Below are 6,320 nucleotides of genomic sequence, written 5' to 3'. Positions count from 1 at the left end.
ACTACAAAATAGTAATAATTAAAATGATGTGGTGCTATTTAAAAAAACAAAAAAAAAAAAGGTTGATCAGTGGAACAGATTAGGTACACAACATACTGAAGTAAACAAATACAGTAACATAGTGTTTGATAAACCCTGGACCAGTCACTTAACCTCTGTTTGCCTCAGGTTCCTCAACTGTAAAGACCTATGTTGCGGCATTGTTCTAATGATCTGATGATTAAGAAAATATTTGTAAAAAATTGCTTAACAGTGCTTGGCACACAGTAGGTGCTATATAAATGCTTATTCTCTTCTCTTTACTTCCCCTCCCCTTCTTTTTCCAAAGACCCCAATGTTATGAGGAAATGGGGTACGGGTTGGGTTAGGGGTAGGGGTTCTTAGGAATTCCTCTTTAAAGAATTACACCGGGGGCAGCTAGGTGGCGCAGTGGATAAAGCACCAGCCCTGGATTCAGGAGGACCTGAGTTCAAATCCGGCCTCAGATACTTGACACTAGCTGTGTGACCCTGGGCAAGTCACTTAACCCTCATTGCCTGCAAAAGGAAAAAAAAAAAAGAAAAAAGAAGAATTACACCCTCTTGCACACAAAAGCAGTTAGAATAAGATGGTAGTTTATTTAGGGGCAAGGGAAGGGGGGAGGGAAGGGAAACCATGAAAGAAATCCTTGGACTTCTCATGGGGAGATAGGTATGGAACAAAGCATGTGGCTCTGAGGTACCAATCTCCTTGAGCAGGAGACCGGCAGGTACTTATAGGGAACTGATGGGGGTGTGACCATCTGCCTGTGGAAAGTTCCTTTAGTGAGGGAGGACCATCCCCCACTGGTGGTGGCTAGAGGAGTTGGGTGAGGAGTGGAGGATCATCCCCCACTGGTAGTGACTAGAGGAATTGAGTGAGGGGTAGCTATGGATCTCTCAATCCATCTCTCTCTTCCAGACACAAAGGTTGAAACCACACCCAAAGTTATCTCCCCTAGGATAAGGGAGATCAGAATGAAGGGTGGAGATCCTGAAGCTAGCTCAGTCCGGATCAGATTCAGCTTATCTCTCTAGGCATATCTGTCCTCTGGTTTAGTTTCTCCAGGAGAAGATTCCTTGGTGTGCCCCAGAGAACTTCTGGGGTGCTCTGCACCCTCAACACCAATTACTAGGGAAAGGAATCACTGTTTAACCAAAATCGCTGGGAAAATTTGACAGCAGTCTGGAAAAAATTAGGTTTAGACCAACATCTCACACAATACACCAAGATATGGTCTAAAATTGATCCACAACTTAGATATAAAAGGTCAACAACAAATTAGAGCAAAAGGAAGAAATTACTTTTCAGATCAACAGATAGGGGAAGAGTTTATAACTAAACTTGAGATAGGGGCAGCTAGGTGGCGCAGTGGATAGAGCACCGGCCCTGGATTCAGGAGGACCTGAGTTCAAATTTGGCCTCAGACACTTAACACTTACTAGCTGTGTGACCCTGGGCAAGTCTCTTAACCCCAATTGCCTCACTAAAATTTAAAAAAATAATTTAAATAAATAAATAAATAAACTTGAGATAGATCACCAAAGATAAAATGGACAGTTTTGATTGTAGCACATAAAAATTAAAAGATTTTGCAAAAACAAATCTAATGTAGAAAAATTAGAAAGGAAACTGAGATAAATTATTGCCAATAAATAATTATCAATTATTAACATGAGGTGGGAGAAATCCCTTTCTATTTTCACATTCAAAATCCAGTCCTTGTGAAGGACAGGGTTGATGAGACATTCTCCTCAGTCTCAGGCAGGGACCTTAACAGACTGGGAGAGTTTATTTCTGATTAAAGGGTAAAGAGAATCTAATCTAGGTGAACTCAGGCCCATTATGATAATCTAGGTGAACTCTGGCCCATTATGATCAACCTAAATGGTTTGGATGGAAATAGATCCTTTTGTCTAGATTCCCCAGTGGGGAGTGGACCAAGAGTGACAGGATCTGAGTCACATTCCTCCAACCCCACCTTAGAGTAATCCCAGCTCTTATTATAATATTCTTTCATTAATTGTTTTTGGGGTTTTTTTGTGTGTGTGAGGCAATTGGGGTTAAGAGACTTGCTCAGGGTCACACAGCTAGTAAGTGTTAAGTGTCTAAGGCCAAATTTGAACTCAGGTCCTTCTGAATCCAGGACCAGTGCTCTATCCACTGTGCCAACTAGCTGCCCCACCCCTTTTTTTTTTTGCAGGGCATGAGGGTTAAGTGACTTGCCCAGGGTCACACAGCTAGGAAGTGTCTGAGGCCAGATTTGAACTCAGGTCCTACTGAATCCAAGGCCATGCTTCCTGAATCCACTGCACCACCTAGCTGCCCCATAGCTGCCCCTCTTTCATTAATTGTTAACCAATCAGAGTTCATTTTCACCTGTTAGGAACATCCACTCTTCCAAGGGCATTTAAGCATTGGATGATCTCAATGATTCTTGTCTTTGGTTTCAGAGAGAATCACTGACTTCAATTTATTATTTATTAGTCACAATTAATAAATTGATTATTAATTACCCAGAAAAGCTGTCTTTCAGGCTTTTCATTTATGTCAACAGGAGCTTGGGGGAAAAAATCTTCTCAATAAATTTCTCTGACAAAAGTCTCATTTTCTAGATATATAAAGAACTGATTCAAATTTATAAGCACAAGAGTCATTCCCTAGTAGACAAATGGTCAAAGGATATAAACAGGCAATTTCAAAGGAAGGAATCGGAAGCATCAACAATCATTTTTTAAATGTCTAAATCACTAATAATTAGGAAAATGTAAATTAAAGCGACTTTGAGACTATACCTCAACTCTCAGACAGGCAAAGATGACAAACGTTGGAGGATTTGTGGGAAAATAGGCACAATAGTGGATTGTTGGCAGAACTGTGAGCTGGTCCAGTCATTCTGAAAATCAGTTTGGCACTATGCCCAGAAATTTACCAAACTCTACATACTCTTTGACCTATCTGTATCACTACTAGGCCTATACCCCAAAGAAATCAAAGAAATAGGAAAAGGATCTATATATTTTTTTAAATGTAAGGCAGCCAAAACTTGGAAACTAAGGTGGGGGAAGTGTCTTTCTATTGAGGAATGGCTAAACAAATTATCGTACATGAATGTAATAGAATATTATTGTAAGTCAACCACCATTTGTTAAGTACCTACCAAATGCTGGGCACTGTCCTAAGCACTGGGGATATGAAAAAAGGCAAAAAAAAGTCCATGTTCTCATGGTGTTCACAGTCTAATAAGACAACAAGGAATCATTGATGCATAAACAAGTGTGTGTGTGTGTGTGTGTATAAAATTTCCATTATATTATATTTGTATTATATAAATATATACATTATATATGAATACATATATTTTATGTCTATATAATTTCTATGTGATATGTATAAGTATAATATAAAGTTATATGTTATCTATGATCATATCTATATACTATAATTTTACTCTATATTTATATTTGTAGAGAGATATATAAAATCTCCACAATAAATTGGATGTAATGAACAGAGGGGAGGCACTAGTGCTAGGAGGGATAAGGTAAGGCTTCTCATATAAAGCAGCACTTTTAGTTGGGACTTGAAGAAAGCCAGGAGACAGAGAGGAGGAGAGAGAGTATTCCAGGCATGAGGAAACGAAAATGCATGAAGTGTTTTGTGGAACTGGCAAAGAGGCCAGTGTTACTGAATTGAAGAGTGTGTTAGGAAGTAAGATGTCAGATGTCAGAAGACTGGAAAGGTAGGGAAGCAGGGTGTGAAGGACTGAACAGAGGACTTTCTATTTGATCCTGAAGGTGACAGAGAGCCCCTGGAATTTATTTTTTATTTTATTTTATTTTTTTTTTAGTGAGGCAATTGGGGTTAAGTGACTTGCCCAGGGTCACACACCTAGTAAGTGTGAAGTGTCTGAGGCTGGATTTGAACTCAGGTACTCCTGACTCCAGGGCTAGTGCTCTATCCACTGGGCCACCTAGCTGCCCCTCCCCTTGACTGAGAAGTTGGGGGTGGGGGAGATGATGTTACTTTGGCAACTGAGTAGATGACAGACTGGATTAAGGAGAGTCACAGAAGGCTATCAATGATCCAGGCATGACATGATGAGGGCGTACAACAGGATGGTGGCAGTATCCAAGGACCGAGAGGTACATGTTATTAAGGTAGAATCTATAAGACTTGGCAACAGACTGGATATTGTTTAATAAAAGTGAGGCCAGGGGAGGGGGGGGAACACCTAAATTTCAAGACTGGATGACTGGAACGATGCTGTCACCATAAGAAATGATGAAGTGGGAGCAGCTAGGTGGCGCAGTGGATAGAGCACTGGCCCTAGATTCAGGAGGAACTGAGTTCAAATCCAGCCTCAGACACTTGACACTAGCTGTATGACCCTGGGCAAGTCACTTAACCCCAATTGCCTCATCAAAAAAAAAAAAATGATGAAGTGGACCATGTCAGAGGAAACCAGGAAGGCCTTTCTAAAACTGATGCAAAATAAAATGAGGACAATTTATACAATGATGACATTATTGAAAGACTTTACAACTCTGACCAATGTAGTGATTAGCCATGGGTCCAAAAGAATGAAGATCAAGCCTACCACTCAGCTCCTGACAGTGATGAATTTAAAATGCAGAAATAGACATGCCTTTTCAGCTATGGACAATGTGGGAGGGTTGGGTTTTTTTGACGGGCTATGTAAATATATATTGGGGCATTTGTTTTTCATCTTTAAAAAATTTGCTGTATTGGTGGTATGTAGTAGGAGGGGCAGATTAATTAAAAAAACCTTGTTATTTGAAAAATATAAAAAAAGAATATTTGATCTGGGAGGGAAATTAGTTGGTATAGGCAGGAAAATAGATTTTTTTTCAGGTTAAAACTTTAAAACTGTGGGTGACACATTCCTAAGGGAATCTGTAAAGGACCTAACTTTTGAGGTTGACATCAGGGACAATAATCAGACCGTCTCCTAGTCCTCTGGGAGTCTCTTTTAATGATAGAATGCTGGGCTGGATAGGCATGATTGGAGATAGCTTTGTCACACGGTCTAATTCCCAGGTTGCTCATGTTCTGCTTGTAAATGAGGGAAAATGGAGATTGGGACTCATTGCTTCAGTCTCTTTTTCCCTTTTGTCAGATGTATGTGGACGTTCCTGGCATTGGTCTGTGGTATACTGGTAACTCCATACCAGGTTTCTGAAATCAACCAATATTTAGTTGACCAAGATGTCTATCTATTTAGCATCCACCCAGGGCACAATTCTGTGTGTATACACACATATGCATACATACACACATACATGCATACTTCCAGGGCAGGGCAAACAGTGCTCCAAGCCCACCAAAGGATTATGGGAATCTAAATCAATAAATCTCCATAGAGCACCTAGCATGTGAAAGACCCTACACCAATTCAGATCCTGATAGGGTTTTTTTTTCTTCCTAATTTATTTATTTATCTATTTAAGTTTTCAACCTTTGTTTAGATAAGATTTCCAATTTCAAATTTTTCTCCTTCCCTCCCCTCCGTCCCCCCTCCCCTAGACAGCAGGTAATCTGATATATAACATTAAACATATTTCTGCATTAGTCATGTTATACAAGAAGAATCAGAGCAAGAAGGAAAAACCTCCAAAAAGAACTTGATAGGGTTTTAACTCACTTTTAAGCCACTTGAACATTGATGTTATTTCCTTTGTACAATCCTAAGTGAAAGGATTATGGATTATTATTATTTCAATATGTGTGACGAGGCTGAGTGAAAAATGCTAGAATCCTAAAGAGCACTTTTTGGAGACACCATGGTCTAATGGAAAGAACTGTTCCCTACTCTGACATACAATAGCTGTATGACCCTGGGCAAGTCACTTCTTTCTGTTTTTTCTGAGTCTTAGTTTTCTCATTTGCAAAATGGGGATAATACACTTCCTACCTCACAGAGTTGTGAGGAATGTACTTTACTAACAAAGTATTATACACATATGAGCTATCATTTTTGCAAGTAAGCTTTTTGTTTTGTGGGAGGCAATGGGAATTAAGTGACTTGCCCAGGGTCATACACCTAGCAAGCAGCTGAGACCAGATCTGAACTCAGATAATCGTGACTTCGAGGCTGGTGTTCTATCCATTGTGCCACCTAGCTGCCCCTACAAGTAATTTTTTAAAAAGCATATGACTATACAGAACATTGGTATTCAGTGCAAAGGGGATCTAGAAGGTCCTAACAAGATGCCTTCCCAGAATTTCTGCCCGATATAAGATAGCTCACCCTCTGAAACTGAAGATAAAAAATTACAATA

This window comes from Dromiciops gliroides, chromosome 2 (genome assembly GCF_019393635.1).
Source record: "Dromiciops gliroides isolate mDroGli1 chromosome 2, mDroGli1.pri, whole genome shotgun sequence".
In the NCBI taxonomy this organism is placed as follows: Eukaryota; Metazoa; Chordata; class Mammalia; order Microbiotheria; family Microbiotheriidae; genus Dromiciops; species Dromiciops gliroides.
Note: the sequence above shows the minus strand (reverse complement) of the source record.